The sequence below is a fragment of the Schistocerca cancellata genome, chromosome 4 (assembly GCF_023864275.1).
Source record: "Schistocerca cancellata isolate TAMUIC-IGC-003103 chromosome 4, iqSchCanc2.1, whole genome shotgun sequence".
Lineage (NCBI taxonomy): Eukaryota > Metazoa > Arthropoda > Insecta > Orthoptera > Acrididae > Schistocerca > Schistocerca cancellata.
The window spans coordinates 842,069,216-842,087,296 of record NC_064629.1 but is presented as its reverse complement, the minus strand read 5'-3'; the positions used below and the strand labels follow the sequence as shown (position 1 = coordinate 842,087,296).

The 18,081-nt window shown below is 36.6% G+C and overlaps 1 long non-coding RNA gene across 1 annotated transcript; it reads left to right on the top strand.

Annotated features, from left to right (window-relative positions):
- Positions 1-629: 629 nt before the first annotated feature.
- Positions 630-17,788, top strand: LOC126183209 (uncharacterized). Its single transcript, XR_007536705.1, has 3 exons — positions 630-763; positions 842-937; positions 17,685-17,788. It is a non-coding gene; the product is annotated as an uncharacterized LOC126183209 (long non-coding RNA).
- The last annotated feature ends 293 nt before the right edge of the window (positions 17,789-18,081 follow it).

Here is an 18,081-nt window from a genome sequence, read left to right as displayed (position 1 = left end):
GTCCCGTATGGACTGCGAAGATAACGAAAACGCCCACAGAAGTACGTATTCAGGCAGTCAGTCTTTCCGCACTCCATACGAGAATGGAACGAGAAGAAACCTTAATAGGTGGTACGATTGGAAGTACTCTCTACCGTGTACTCCACAGACTACTTAATTAAGTAGATGTAAATGTCCTAGTTTTCCCATAAAGTATACCGCTTATTTACCTTAGCAGCGTAGCATTCCTGGAGTAAATGAGTGCTTTCGTATTCATTTATTTAACAACTTCAGTATTCATTACATTCAAGTGTCTCGCGTTGAACTTAATATCGATGATCAAGTTATAATAACGTTAAGACATCGAGAGCTACAACGCCTCGTTTATAATTCATCTGTGACATTCACGTCACTCCACATGCCGGAGATACAGTATTCCTTTTTACGATTGAAACTGGTAAGCGTATCTATTGACATTTTAATGTATTTCCTCTTCGTACCACTCACGTAAAATTAATGTGTAATTTCATTACTGCGTGAAAGTATTACTTTTTACATTTCGTTAGGGTGGGCGGTAGTCCTGTGTCAGCTAATAAAATCTTTGGCGCAACAGGTTAAGTATTGTCATTCGTTGATTGAGCGCGAATAAGGGAATATTCTGTGTCATTGGGCTGAAATTGTTGTGGAAGTTGGAGACTTGTCTAAATATATGGCTGCTATTATTCTTCAGAAACGTAAATATATTTGATTCCATCTCGTCATGGCCGGAAAGATAGATGACGCAGTAAGTAAACTGAACGATTATAAATACGAGGACCGGCAACTTATTGTAATTTGTTAAAAATAATTTATTTGTTTGCAGTATGAGCTACTACTTAAAACGTACCGCAATATTTCGATGAAATGCCTTCTGTCTTGTATACCAACGCAAACAGAAATGAAGCCGAGACGTGGAGAGGTAATTATTAAAGATAATTGATTGATTTATAGCTTAGAATTCAGGAACGGAATTACACAGTTTAAAGGATTTTTCAACGTGAATGAAGGGTGATACTGTTTTATATGTCGTAAATCGCGCAGTTTCTGAGGAAGAAAGTGCTTCTGGATAATTTATTATGCTCACATAGTTTGACAGCAAAGTGCGTAATTTTGCCGCTGCCATTATAGGCAGTGTTTTATTTTAATATTTATGTCTGGGTATTATGGTTAATTAATTGCCTATCCTACTTTTTCATTAATTAAAGCCAAAGTTTTTAGAAAGAAACTTGTCTTTAGTGGCCAAAACTAATTTTCTAAATTAGTCTAACATGGAAATAAAGCACCATAAATAAAATTGATTAATCAGGTAACTTCTTAATCTTAGAAATTTACTAAACGGTACGCCCAGCCACAGTGACAGAAAATAATTAAGATTTTATACTGTTCTGTTTATGAAGAGTAGGAGTTGCACATTCAGGGAGCTGATTTTTCAACCGTTTCTCTCGCAGGTTTGGCATATAATTTTGTGCAAGGTGATGCTGTTTGGATCAGCAAAGACGGTTTATGTGTTTCTTTACTGCATCATTGGACGATATTGGATTTGACTTAAACCTAGTGTTTATAAAGAAAAATAATTTTTATTTGTATGTAATACAAATTACAAGAACTATGAAAAGAAAAAAAAAATATGTTCGGATAATGCACAGCACAAAAGCTTGATACTGGTACTTACACTCTACATCCACATACTGATAAATTTCATACATTTTTATATCAATCAGGAATATTGGTCTCTTCATTTTCTATCACAGCAAAATAATGTTCTGACACATATAACACTGAGATTAAGTTTAGCTTTGCAGATTACAGATCTGAATTTGTCTATTCTAAATACAATGAAATGCACTAAAGGAATGCCATCTTTCAGCTCACAGAATATGCAAGCAGCAGAGGTTTCTTACATATTCCTTACTAGATGCATTAAAATATCACATGTAGCTGTAGCTTTGTGTTAAAAATCATTTGCTGCAATAAGTATCTGCTCCCAGAAACAGAAAACATTAGTGTGGTGATCACACTATCCCCTCTGAGTAAAACAGTATGTACAGTTTTGGTAATTTCTGAGGCAAATCTGTATACAGTACGAACTGTCACATTCACTAAATTGATTAACAAATATTTTATTGATTTTTTTCCTGTTTGGTGTGTGTAAACCTTACATTCACTTTTTTTAATCAGCAGAGAAGTCAATATTAAAATAGTATAATACATTCAGTATCACTCATTCAAGAGGACATAACATGAATATATTTTGTTGCCACATAAATTTCCATTGCCAGAGGTTTCTCATTCAGAAAATTCTTACACACGTCACACTGTGAAGCACCTTTCTGTGCTTATTTTGGTTTATTATTGCATTCTGATGCAGAAATACAAAAATAAATCTTTCTCCTTGAAGTAATTATAAACACAAACCTGCATTTGACACATAGCAAAATGGTTCAAATGGTTCTGAGCACTATGGGATTTAACTGCTGAGGTCACCAGTCCCCTAGAACTTAGAACTACTTAAACCTAACTAACCTCAGGACAACACACACATCCATGTCCGAGGCAGGATTCTAACCTGCAACCGTAGCGGTCGCTCGGCTCCAGACTGTCACGCCTAGAACCGCTCGGCTACTCTGGCCAGCGACACATAGCATCAAATGGACTTTAATAAATATAATATTTTTTTCTAATTTAAGACAGGTCTTTCCTGAAATTTGGAACAAAAAAGAAAATTTAAATTCAGATTAATTGAATATCGGAGCCAGAAGCGAAAATGAAGTAAACACTGTGGATATAGGGGAATGTTAAAGTGTAATATTTTATCAGTGTTATGTATTGCAAGTGCAAATATTGGTTCTGGTGGGCAAGGATAAAGAACAAAAGCAAAAAATCTAAGCATTCTCCTGTTGTTGAAGCAGATAGTTGAGATATTAATCACAGAAAACAGAGGGAAATAGGAACCCTCCTCCTGCCATCTGTGGCAGAGTTACTTGCTTCAGTAAAATTGTTCCATTAGTTGTTAAATATAAACCTACTTCCCCTTAATGACTTATCAAATTTGGATTATGGGACTGTTGTTTACTGTTTCTCTTCCTGTGGTAAGTTACCTTATGTGTGACCTCACAGCTGAGAGGAACATTCTCTGAGTACTTTCGCTAAAAATGGGTCACGTTGGGTGAATATAATTTTTATACGACCATCTGTTAACAAAATCATATTATATTTATCACCGAATTACAAGATGTACACAGCAAACACTGCCAGTTTGGAGAATGTGAAATGTAAAGTTAAGGGTGCCACATGTAAAATTAAAGCACTCATTCACCAGCACTCATATAATGAAGAGTAAATTTGGAGTAGATTGTACAGTTTAGTAAATTATGTATGTTAATTTTCAAGCACAGGTGATGAGCAATATTGTGCTACTTAATTCAAGGCACAACAGTGTGTGTGTATCTCAGAATAAGCAGAATATTTGTCTTTCCTGTCTTGAGTATAATGATAGTGAAGATAATGGTACTAGTAACAGTAATAATTAAATATATCCAGTATCAGGATTATACATCATACTATTAATACATTTTACATTCTCTATCATTTTCCTCCGTTATAATTCATATTTCAGCAAGAGGAAAACTAATCCTTATTTTACATTTGTTTCTTTCCATATTCTTTGTTCACCCTTAACGTGTTTGAACATCTCTAGTATTCCGTGCTCTTTGAATTATTTTGAATCTGTTTATCATGTTCCATTACAATTTTTCACTTTATTTCATCTCAATTGATCAATACTTTAGAGGGATCAATTTACATCATTTATCTGACAGAAAAAATACCAGATGCCAACACTAGCATTCAGCTGAGAACAACTTTTAACTAGTTTTTTATTAGTGGTTTACAGGAATGAATGGAATTTCTGAAGCTGTTAAAATTCATGGAGTAGGCTGTGTCAAAGAGAAAGTATAAGAACAACTAAGAGTAGTAAGGTGTGAGGAAAAAGAAATGAGAAATACAAAGTGAATACTTGAGAAGAATTAAAATTTGTGAGTCCAGTAACGAAGATAACATCAGAAGAGAGAAAAAAAACAGGACCAAAATAATAATTGGAAAATAGAAAATATACAGTGAAAGCAAATAGTGATAAATGAAGGAACACAAGATGACAGAAACTGGAAAGTATAATAAAGGAATGCATGATTGGGCAGGAAAGGGAAGAGGGATCTCCTTGGCAGTGGAAGTAAGAGTAACATAGATCACTGCCATGAAACATATGGGATTGCAAGTTGTTCTAGAGAAATAATTGCAACCAGCACAGTCGTAAGGACCAAGTGGTGCTTGGCATTCTAAATACTTGGTGGCAGAAGCAACAGCTGAAATAATAATTTTTGGGCTGTCTGCCCGAGAATACAGGTCTACATCAGTGGCATGACACAGTCCTACAACTCACATCTGGTAAGCTGTGGTGGTGACTCCTCCCTCCTATTTTATGAAAAAACCTTTGATGCATTCCCATCAGTTGCAGCTAATGATCTTATGGAAGTAACCACATATTTTCTACATCAAGACCTACATATTAACTTAAGTAAATCTTAGCTGCTAACATTTAAAACAACCTGCTTTCATCAAAAGACACAGATAACTTTAAATTTCTTTGTTCATCTGCTCAAAAATCTTTGTTGGATAAACGAAATTAATTCTATATGTGAGAAAACCAACAGTGGACTGTTTCTGATAAGCCAGTGGCCAAAAACAGTTCCCAGCCAAACCTTAAAAATTGTGTAATATGAAACAACTTATCCATTCAATAATTATGGTATAGAATTATGGGACTGGGCAGCAGACATATGCCTGAATAGAATGTAGACGTTAGGTTAAAGCATGGACAAAGGTCCAGAGAGTCCTGTTGTGAATCCTTTGCCAAATGATTGTGAATCCTTTGCCAAATGTAAATATTTGACAGTATCTAACTTACACAATGCATGACAAAAAAGTGAAGTACCCAGAAAGAATGGACAGACATCAGTGTAACTTTATACATGTACACACTATCAATGGGTATATAAATGACTGGAGTTGGAATTCTCTGTAACAGGCAGAATGGTCACAAGTGTTGTCCATACTTATTGTTGTTACCATCCTTGTCAGGGTATTCTAGGGACATGAATGATGTCAGATGTTTAGTGGTCACTGTGAATGACATGTAAATGCTGTGTGCTTGCATGCGACAGCGTTATCTGCAGCAGACAGACTTTGAAAGAGGCCTCATTGAAGGTCTCCATTTCGCTGGCTAGTTGAATGATGAAATATCCAAATTTGTGGGGCATTCAGATGTGGTATGGCCTGAAGCCATTTATAAAAGTTGTGCTCCAGCTTGCTCCAGGAAAGAATACAACAGCTTTATGACATGCAATGGATTTTTTTCATAGATCATTTTACATGATAGATCATAACAATGTTGAAGGAGTCATTTTACATTCGCATCTCAAATTAATTTGTACATAGTGTTACATTCCGAACATTTCTAAGAGGATTTTTTTTTCACAAAAAGAAGAAAGATATACAGATGTGAGTTAGTATTTCATACCCACCATCTTTTGCACATTAAGGTAATAAGAATTCTTCTACGGAATAGAAGAAGTTGTTAAGGAAAGAGTTAGAAATTTCCTCAGTTTGTTATCAAATTTTATTTTGCTATCTGTCAGAAATTTTATGTCACTGGGTAAATAGTCAAAAGTTTTTGTTGTGGCATTGTGCAGCACTTTTTCTACTGAAGACAACCTTAATGTGGATTAATGAATGTGATTTTTCCTTCTGGTATTGTAATTATGTACCTCAGTGTTCTTGTTGAATCGTAGTCGGTGATATACAACAAATTTTATGAGGGCATAAATGTGCTGTGAAGCAGTGGTCACAATGCCCAACTCCTCAAACAGATGTCTACAAAATGATTGTGGGTGAGCACCACATATTATTTTCACAGTATGTTTTAGCACAATGACGACTTTCTTTCTTAAAGATGAGTTACCTCAGAACATTATTCCATATGACATTACCGAATGAAAATATGCAAAATAAGTCAACTTACTGAATTGCCTCTCCCCAAGATTTTCAATTATCCTAAGCGCAAATGTGCCACAACTAAATTGTTTTAGCATTTCCAAAATGTATTTTTCCAATTTAAATTCTCATCAAGACGGACCCTTAAGAATTTTGAAGTTTCGACCCTGTTTTTTATTTTCTTGCCATGTATTACAATTACCATTGGTGTAGTGCCTCTAGATGTGCAGAACTAAGTATGTTGTACCTTTCTAAAACAGAAGGTGTGACCATTCACAGAAAACCAGTCAATGCTACTTTTAAGAACTCTGTTTACCATTTCTTCTGTTTCTTTACATATGCTTGGACTGATTACAATACTAGTGTCATCAGCAAACAGAATGGCAGAAGATCATTTACATACATTACTGGTCATTAAAATTGCTACACCAAGAAGAAATGCAGATGATAAATGGGTATTCATTGGACAAATATATTATACGAAAACTGACATGTGATTACATTTTCATGCAATTTGGGTGCATATATCCTGAGAAGTCAGTACCCAGAACAACCACCTCTGGCTGTAATGATGACCTTGATATGCCTGGGCATTGAGCCAAACAGAGCTTGGATGGCCTGTACAGATACAGCTTCCCATGCAGCTTCAACATGATACCACAGTTCATCAAGAGTAATGGTTCAAATGGCTCTGAGCACTATGGGACTTAACATCAGAGGTCATCAGTCCCCTAGAACTTAGAACTACTTAAACCTAACTAACCTAAGTACATGACACACATCCATGCCCGAGGCAGGACTCGAACCTGCGACCATAGCGGTCGCACAGTTCCAAACTGTAATGCCTAGAACTGCTCGGCCACTCCGGCCGGCCATCAACAGTAGTGACTGGCATATTGTGATGAGCCAGTTGATCAGTCACCATTGACCAGACGTTTTAAGTTGGTGAGGGATCTGGAGAATGTGCTGGCCAGAGCAGCAATTGAACATTTTCTGTATCCAGAAAGGCCCGTACAGGAACAGCAACATGCAGTCGTGCATTGTTCTTCTGAAATGTAGGGTTTCGCAGGGATCGAATGAAGGGTAGAGGCACGGGTTGTAACACATCTGTAATGTAAAGTCCACTGTTCAAAGTGCCGTCAATGTGAACAAGAGGTGGCCAAAACGTGTAACCGATGGCACCCCATACCATCATGCCAGGTGATACGCCAGTATGGCGATGACGAATACACGCTTCCAATGTGCGTACACCGCGATGTTGCCAAACACGGATGCGACCATCATGATGCTGTAAGCAGAACCTGGATTCATCCAAAAAATGACGTTTTGCTATTCGTACACCCAGGTTCGTCATTGAGTACACTACTGCAGGCGCTCCTGTCTGCGAGCTGATAGTCCATGCTGGTGCAAACATTGTCGAACTGTTTGTGCAGATGGTTGCTGTCTTGCAAACGTCCCCGTCTGTTGACTCAAAGATCGAGACGTGGCTACACAATCCGTTACAGCCATGCGGATAAGATGCCTGTCATCTCGATTGATAGTGATACGAGGCCATTGTGATCCAGCTCGGCGTTCCATATTACCCTCCTGAACCCTTCGATTCCATATTCTGCTAACAGTCTTTGTATCTTGACCAACATGAGCAGCAATGTCGTGATACGATAAACCACAATTGCGATAGGCTACAATCTGACCTTTATCAAAGTCGGAAATGTGATGGTACGCATTTCTCCTCCTTACACAAGGCATCACAACAATGTTTCACCAGGCAATGCCAGTCAACTGCTGTTTGTGTATGAGAAATCGGTTGGAAACTTTCCTCATGTCAGCACATTGTAGGTGTCACCACCGGTGCCAACCTTGTGTGAATGCTCTGAAAAATCTAATCATTTGCATATCACAGCATCTTCTTCCTGACAGTTAAATTTCGCATCTGTAGCACGTCATCTTCGTGGTGTAGCAATTTTAATGGCCAGTAGTGTATATGAGGAACAGTAGCTGACGTAACACTAGAACTTGGGGAGCCCCATACATGATTTCTCGCCTGTCAAAATTATGTCTCTGGACTAGATTGCTTGAATTATTAAGTACAACTTCCTGTTAACATATGACATTATCCATTAGTTGGTTATACCATCAGTGCCCATAAATTATCAATTTACCTAGGAGAATACTGTGATTCACACAGTCAAATGCCTTAGACGGGTCACATAAAATACCACCCAGCACTGTTTTGTTATTTAATGCTTGTAAAATCTGGTGAGTGAAGTTGTAAATGGCATTCACATTAGAGCAATCCCTCTGAAACACAAATTGTTATTTGCTAGGATTGCTATTAATGCTAAGGAGAGATACTGTTCTAGAGTACATCACCTTCTCAAAAATTTTGGTAAATGATTTCAGCAGTGAAATAGGTCATTAGTTATTGACATCTCTCATATCACCTTTCTCAAAGAGGGATTTAAGTGTGGAATAATTCAGTCCCTCTAGAAAAATGCCTTGAGTTAGTGATATATTTCATATTTCAGATAAGATTGGGCTTATTACATGGGAACAAACTTTTGTTACTTTATTGGAAACATCATCAAAATAAGATGACCTTTTATTTTCGAAAGAATTTATAATTTTCTAAATTTCAGAAGGAGAAGTTGGTGAAACATTCATATGATTGAATTTTGTGAAAGTTACATTTTCAACTCACTGCTGTGGTTTTGCTCTTGAATTGTTTGTTCCTCTGCTTTCTACTATACTTAAGAAATGATTATTAAATGCATTTGCTAGCTGTGACCCATCATTCATAGCACTTCCATTCAGTTCAATAGTAATTTCGTCTTGTTCTGTGGCTGGTTGTCTTGTCTCTCATTTCACTGCCTGTAATATATCCTTAAGTCTGTTTGGAAGCACTGATTTGTGACATTATGTGCATGTTCCTTGATTTTTTTAAGACAGTTTGAGTATTTTTTGTAGTGTGCAACTCCTGCAGGATTCCTTCTTACTCTTGCCAAAAGATACATTTCCCTTTTCCTTACAAAAGATACTTTAATCCCTATAGTGGGCCACGGTTTTTTATGTCGCTGTTTAGTGTTCTTTCTGATTACCATGTCCGGGAAGCTATTATATATAATGATATGAATTTATCATGGAATAGATTAGAATTTTGTTTGTTATAAATTTCGTCCCAGGGCATCTCCTGTAAACTGTTTTTAAAGACATTTCTCATACCATAAGGCACTATGTTATTTATCCTAACAAGCAGTGCATCATGATCAGAGAGAGGATTTGTTACTGGTTAAACAGTTATTTTCATGCTTTGAGCATCAAAGAAAACATCACTAATTAGGATCCTGATGCCTTTATCTACCCGTGTTGTAAAGTTAATTACTGAGATCAAATTTTATGTTCCAAATAAGGTTTCCAGATTATTTTTCCTACCAGAATCCTTAAAAAATCTACACTGAAGTCACCACAGACTATCAAATGCTTGCTGATGCCTGACACAGAGCACAGCAAGGAATCCATATTCCTTATAAATAGTTCATAATTTCCCAGTGGGGACCTATATACAGTTACAATTCAAATTGAAATTTACTTGTCTCAGTGTTTTTGAACTTGTGTTCTGTCTTAATGTATGTAACAACTCCTCCTTTTCCCATGTTATTTTGCGTGCTTAAGCTGCAATAGTGTAATCTTTTATATGTAACTAATCTAATCCTGTGGTTATATGGTGCTCAGACAGACACAGAATGTCTAGGATGTCTATGTTTTCAGAGCTCTCTATATTTTCAAAATGGACAATATGCTCTTCTGCCTTGCTACTCAGTCCTGTAATATTTTGATGAAGTAAGCTAATCTTCTTTTCTGTGTGTTATTAAGCATTTTGTAGGGCTCTCCCATTATTATCACTTCTTTCAGAACATGGTGCCTGAATCTTGATTCTAACCTAAAAGTGGTACCCCTCTGACTCCAGGAACCACAAGGATCTAAGTTTTAGGATGGAAACATGCAAACAATCTGGAGAGTGCTTATCAATTATTTTATCTGGGGTCATATTACATAATGTGGAAATACAATTCTGTGGATAATTAATGGCTGAATGGCAGGATCAATAGTGAATGCAGCTCAGGGTAGAGACATGTGGGTCAGGTTAACTTTCTCATACTTTCTTTGAAGGCTGTGATGAGTCAGTCAGGTTGGTTAAGATGCAACAATTTATCATTTTTAATCAGATATCCACAGATAGTGAGGGTACTGGGTATGGATCTTATATGTTAATCATAGAAGAGTGCAGTCTCAAACTCCTACAGTTGAAAGAAGAGTGTTGGGTGGGATGCTGTTGTGAGGACCTAGTTATACTTGAGAGCACCAAGGAAACGTAATTGACAATAACACATTTATTAGGTGGTAATACAGGATTGTTTTTGAAAGCACTACACTACAGGTAGGCTGGGGGGGGGGGGGGAGGGAGGGGCAGTACTTTGTCAGCAGCAGAAGGCCAATGGGTGCTTAACTCGCAATACCACCAGCACAGTGAAGTGTTGGTGGTGGCTATTATGTCACAGGGCAGCTGTCAACCTGTGGACTCCAGTGGCCCTCAGCTCTATGTATCATTCTCCAAAGTGCACTCACTGATGTTGAAGATTTGCACTTACAGTCAGGCCCAGGTCCACCTGAGGTACCCAGTGGATCACACGGATCAGCTCTCAGCCACTCTTTAGAAAACAGGAGCCAGAAGCATCAGTGCCTGCCACAGGAACAGGAACAGGATGAGCAGCAGCAATGCCCCCCCTCCCCCCCTGCTCCTGAAGGCAGATGACGCAGGTGATGGATATCATCCAGGTCACACAGATCAAGTGTGCAGTAGACCTGCACAGTGAGGGCTGCCTCTGCGGCCCATCAGCATTGCCTCAGAAGTTGGCACTACAGCTTGCAGTTGCAGTGTCCTTCCATCTGCTGGACTCATGGCTCCATAAATGATCAAAGACAGCTAGATGTTTTGAGAGTCTACTTCCATAACACCTCTTCCCATTGGATAGAAGCGGCTGACAAAATGGCTGAGACTACTGGGCAATTGGCAGTCAGCACTTGGGAATCAGAAATTTGTTAAGAAGGTTGGGGTATTTATGATGGCAGTTCTCGTATGCTCTGCAGTGGTGGGGATGGCTACGACATCATTTGTCCTAGTTTTCTCTCACTGTCCACTCTCCTAGGGACTTCAGACTTTTCCAGCTTCACCTTTCAGAGGCTCTTTTCTGCTGCTTCGGCACCTGGATATTTATTGTTGTATTGTATCTAGCCTTCCTTATGACAATCGGCTTTGTCACTAGATAAGATTGTATCTCCCAGCTTCCAAGATGTCATTATGCCTTGCTTGCACACTTGGGCACTCGGTCATTCCTCTGTGCTGTAGTAGATCCCATGTTTGCCACAACGTGCTCAGCGTTTCCCCCTAGCTGGCAGTGTACTGGTCATTGACAAGGGTGGTTTGGCTTCCAGTAGTTGTCAAGGTAGGACTTGGACAAATTTTTAGTATCTGCTGGGGATAATATCATGGTGCCTAGCAGTCAGATGGTGATTTGGAAAAGTGACCCTCTGTAGGAGGTTGAGGTGTATGATAGGCATACAGATTTATGTGAAGCCATCATTGAGATGTAAGTAACATCAAGAAAGTAGTATCGTTGGAAAAATGACTGAATGAACTGGATATAGGATCAGATTTCATCATTCTCATTTTACTACCATTTATTTTCCTCATTCTTCTTCCCTTTGTTGAATTCTTTTGAAAATCCTCCTCATTCCGTCATTGTAAATATACTTTTATTTCCTTGGTTATTTTTTATCATTTCTACTTTATAGCTCTGGCCTTACGTCTGCTGTACCAATCTTTTCTTGCTGCTATCCCTTCCGTACATCTCTGAGGTGTTAAGACTTCTGCCAAACTAATCTGCAACAACAGTGACACACACTTATAAAGATTGTATAATATCTTGCACAGATTCTACAGACATGACATATCATGTGATGGGATATACACTACAAGTGGTGATGTTCTGGAGTAATTTTCATTGCTGGATGTTGGTAATATATAGAAAGGTCCAGCATCCAGATAAACAAAATAAATATTTAATTACATAATTTTGTATTTATTGTTGATACTTAAAGGTAGTCACATTAGCTACAAAAGGTCTATTGGGCTGCTCTTGACACACTATGATTACATTCTTTTCCTTTTTTAGGAAATTAAAGTTGAAGGTCTTTGTGGTCTTGACTCATGGGGTGTGGGACAAACTTGGTGGCAACATGATGCATTCATGATGCATTCATGATGCAGGATTTCATGACATGATCCAATTGAAATGTTACATTCTTCTGCAAAGTTGTGGGTAGTCATTCCTTGATTGGCACATACACTTTTGCTGATGTTCCTGACATGAGTGTCCCCAAAGGGTGTCATGAACAAGGGTCATCTTTAACTTCCATCTAGCCACGTTTGAACCATCTCAACTATTTGTGACACTGACTATGGCTTAAGCACTCATAGCTGTAGGCTTCCTGCATCATTTGGTGTGTCTCTGTAAAGGTTTTCTTGAGTTTCACACAAAATTTAATGCAGACACACAGATCCTCTAACTCTGTCATCTCCAAATTTGCAAACTGTGTGATATAATGTTCTGTTCAGTACAGCACTGAACAATAACTGACGTACATATAACAATGAAACTTCCAGCAGTTATACGTAAAACACAGGTACGTGCATGAATGCCAACCACGTTTCCCTCCAACACACCACTGGTGCCAATTTACGAACGTTGCAGAAGTTTTTGAACAGGCATCGTATTTTGGGAGACATGTTGTATCAGATAGAAATCAATTATTTTCTTCTCTGAAATAATCACCCATACATATTTTTGAACATTCACTTACTCCAGATTTCACATTTTCATCTTGGTATATTTGTTGTGAAATATTCCAAATTGTTTCGTAAGGGAAGACATAAGAAAACTGTAACCACTATCCATATAATGAAAAAGGAAGATCTAGCTCACTTACCTCATTCTTTTTGTGTTTACCACAAATTTTGTTTGATGTAGATATCATCTTTAGATCTGAAACTGGGAAAAAGAATGAAAGAGTGCCCTACCATTAAAATTCTAGAAGTATACAACCAGTGATGTTATTAAATATGCAAGAATATACAGCCAAAGAATATCCAAATCCAATCAGTGGTGGTTGGGGGGGAACCCACACGAAGCTAGTCTAGTGATGCAATGTGCAGTTAGTCCAGTATGAGGAGAGATACTATAAGGAAAGTTACATGCTCAACTGCATGGCAATATGTGCATATGTGAATGCCCCCACACATGTCAGAAAAGCATTCATAATCTTTGAAAAAATTAAATTATTGATAAACTAATTAAAATAAAGTCCCCACCGGTTTACCAGCAGACTTGAGTGAAATAAAATAGCTCTCATGGACCAAACACACCCTCTGCGGTTAACAACCGTATTTGTAAAGCAGAGCTTACTCCAGCTAAGGTTGACAACCTTCAAAAGTCAAAAATGGAAAGGTCTTTTAGTAAAAAAATTCCACCGTCCTGCTCAAAAAGGCAGGAAAAGGCTACATCGGATTCGGTGGGTAGTCAACTAGAAGACAGCAACAAATCGGAGTGTTTGCAAACCATCAAAATGCACACTAAAACACACAAAGAAGATTAAACATGAGCAGATAAATTATATAGCAACACACAACATAAACTCACTACTTCAGATCGGAAAACTCAAAGAGCTCACAGATGAACTAAATAAACAAAAAAATTTAATAACAGGGATCCAAGAAATGAGAAACACCACTGAGGACCCATTCGAATCACAAGGATACAGAATTTATAATGGGAAACCAGGACCGAGGGCAATGAAACAATGTCCCCAGTTTGGAACAGGGTTTTTACTAAACATAAAAATAATAGATTCAGTAACGGATTTGCAAGCAGTATCACCAAGAATTGCAACTCTAAGATTTAAAACAATGAATGAAACCTATACAGTAATAAATGCTCATGCCCCAACAAATGAAAAAAATTGTCTAACAAAAACAAAGGAAGAGGTAGATAAATTTTGGGATCTTCTAGAACAAACTGTGAACAGAGTAAATAAAAAGAATGTAAAAATCTTATTGGGAGATTTCAATGCTCAGTTGGGAAAAGAAAGGAAATATAAAGATATAATTGGAAAATGGAGTCCACATAAATTTATAAACAAAAACGGTCAAAGACTTGTAGAACTCTGCAGAGAACACAACCTTATATCTAAATCAACATACTTTAAGAGGAAGCCAAGTAAACTTAAAACATGGAAACATCCAGACTGGAAGAAGGGGGAGTGGCAGCTAGACCATGTCTGTATGGACAAAAATTTTCATAAGGAGATCCACAATGTTAAAGTACTGAGAGGAGTAGACACAGGCTCAGACCATTATATAGTTAAAATTAAAATCAAATTCAGTCCGTTAAAGAAGAGGACCGGAAATACTAATAAAATAAAGAGGAGGTTTGACCCCACATCAGCTAATTAAAAATAATAAATACCAACAAATAACACAAACCATCAAATTAACAGATGATCTAGAACAACTAGTGCCTAATCTTAAAAAAGAAGCAGAGAATCTAGCTTCCTTGAACCCACGAAGGAAACATGCATGGTGGACATCAGAATGTGACAAATTCCATGAATATAGACTTGGTGTCTATATGGCATGGTTAAAGCTTCAAACACATAAAACTGAAGAAAATGCCATCAACCTAAAAAATGAAAAAAAAAAATTCACACAAAATGAAAGGATTCCTTAAAGATATTATAAACTCTATAGAAGGTAATTATCATAAAACCAACTCCAGAAACTACTATAAAATGTTTGGGAAACAACTACAACAATATGAGGCTCCTACACTAATACTGAAAGATGAAGATGGAAGAGTGACACACAGTAACAAGGAAAATGCAGAAATCATGGCAAAAGCATTTAACAAACTTCTGAATTGCGAGGAACCCAAAGAACCCTTACAAATCAACATAAATACCCCCATAAAAACCAAACCTAACAAACTAGACCCTCCAACTTCCCAAGAAGTAGAAAAAATTCTTAAAGAACAAAAAAATTATAAGGCATGTGGAGAAGATCAGGTTTTTGTTGAATTGTGGAAATATGCAAGTGACACAGTCAAGACCTCCTTACACATGGCTCTAACAAAAATTTGGGTAACAGGACGATTCCCCGAACACTGGACCACAGCTATCATCCACTCACTACACAAAAAGGAAGATAAGAGCATCCCAGACAAATACAGAGGAATCTCTCTCCTAGATTGCACATACAAAGTTCTATCCAAGATCCTATATGAAAGAATCAAGGAGCAGTTACAACAGGAGTTAGGGGAATATCAGGGAGGTTTCAGACCATGGAGAAGCTGTGCAGAGCAGATAATTAGTTTAAAATTGATTATGGCATTCTACAAGAAACGGAACAAACCTCTGGCAATAACATTTGTGGATTTTAAGAAGGCATATTATGACTGTCTCCACAGACCTTCAGTATTAAAAATTTTAAGAAATCTAGGACTCCACCCAAAACTAATTAAAATAATACAACTCACTCTAACTAACACCAAATCAAAAGTGAAGTTTAGAGGAGAAATTTTGGAACCATTCCTCATAAAAACAGGCTTAAGACAAGGTGACTGGCTATCACCATTACTGTTCAACTGTGCACTGGAATACATAATGAGAGAATTGTACAAGAACAATCCAAAGATGATAAGAATTGGAAGTGCAAAAGATGATATTAGCTTAAACTGCTTGGAATTCGCTGATGATCTTGCTCTCCTAGCCAACACCGTTCAAGAAGCCAGGCAACAAGTGAAATAACTACAAGAAATAGCAGAGAAAGTAGGCCTTAGAATATCATTTGAAAAAACGGAGATTATGCTAACTGATCCACCACTTGCAAATGAAATTACAATAGGAGAACAGGAAATCAAAATTGTTGATAAATTTAAATATTTAGGCAAAATAATAACATACAATCTAAATGAGAAGCCAACATGGCAGAACAGAATAAAAAAACTGAACTACGCAAATTACATTACCAGAACTACATAAAACAAAAAAAGCCTATCTATAGATGTAAAATTAAAACACTATAAAACAGTTGCACAACCAGAAATAACGTATGCAGCTGAAACTATCTTCAAAACAACTAATACAGCAGAAATTGACAGAATACGAAAAATAAAAAGAAGAATAATTAGGATATGTATAAATAAACAGTATAAAATAAATGGACATTGGAGAATAGCATCAAATGAAACAGTATATAAGAAAATAGAACCAGTCATGAGGATGATCAGGAAGAAACGCATGTTGTTCATTGGACATCTGATGAGAACTCCAGAAAACAGAATTAGTAAAAAAAAATAATAAAAAAATTGTGGAATAGCAAGAGCATCATTAAATGGATCACAGAAATTAAGGAAGATATAAAAGAACTCAAAATTACAGTAGATGACCTAAAAAACAAGACAGAGAAAACCAGAATACTGCAAGACCCGCAAACCAGACTACAAATGAAAATCAATAAAGGAGTACAGGAAGAGTGGTCTCAGATGAAGAAAGAAAGAAAATATCTCAAACAATAAAGAAATATTGGGCAGACAGAAGAGCAAAACACCTTTCATATAAGAATAGAATATTACCTGAACATCATATTAAGTTATTGTTGAGCCAAATTGTATCAATGTGTAACAACTTGTTTACAACTTTGTATTTTGACTAGAGTGGTCCAATGAAGGCCATAAAATAAATAATAATAATAATAAATAATAATAAAAATAAAGACTGATAGCACATGAATTAAGTATATGATATAGACACATTTGAATTATTACACAATTGGGATAAAAATGTATACTGTATGTAGAAACAGAAAATGGTCACAAAACTGCACTGCATACAATAAGCTGAGCATTGCTGCCCAGTACTCTCTATGCATTATTAAGACAACATACATGACAAGCAAGTTTCTCTCAAGGATGTGGAATGAGTGGTACATCAGATATCTTTAATATAAGAGACCATCATCATAAACATTCATTTTGGTCATTCTAAATCTTGTTTACCTCATTTATTTTGGTGGTACATGTGTGTAATTCCTCCAGTACTGGTACTTGTTCCCTCTTTATTCAAAATTTCAACATTACTGTTTATGACCTTGTTCTATGGTTATCTGTTTGAAAAAGAAAAAAAATGTAGTGAGTAACCCAGACAGTGTTTTTCATTATTCAAAACTGTTATAACCTTTCATTCCTCTCTAGATGTATGACCTACTAGATTTAGGACTAACAAATGACTTTCATTACACAATTTTCTCCACACTTTTGGAAACATAGTTGGACTTAATATCCTGTATTGTAAATATTCAGTGAACTAATTATCTAAAATATATTTTCTTATAAAGTAGTCTTTATAAAATTTTCCTTATATGTAAGTATTCCACTAAATCACTTTGTGCTGCATTTGAAAGAAAGATGGTGGTTAGTGTCATAAAATTAGTTAAATATGTTTTCCAGGTTCTGTGTGCTGAATATTGTATTGCACATGAAATGCAGCAGTTGAGGAAATCTGTGATCAACAAACTACCACGGAAAAGGAACCAATAAAAATATGTTTGGATATATGTTGATTCATACACTTAGCAAATGTGCTGAAATGTTAATCAATAATAAATATTGTGGAAAATATTATATTTACCAATAAAAGTTAATTCACATCTAAGTATTGTTGCTGAGTTCAGTTTAACCTTTCATCCCATAACTACATTTTCAGATCATTCATCTCTCTACATTTGCTTCTGTATCAGTAATCTGTGAATCACCTTAAAAGTCCTTTATTTAAAACCAAAGTAAATATTACAAGATGCATTTTAAGATATTATATATTCCAGATGTAACCAATATAATGTCCTAT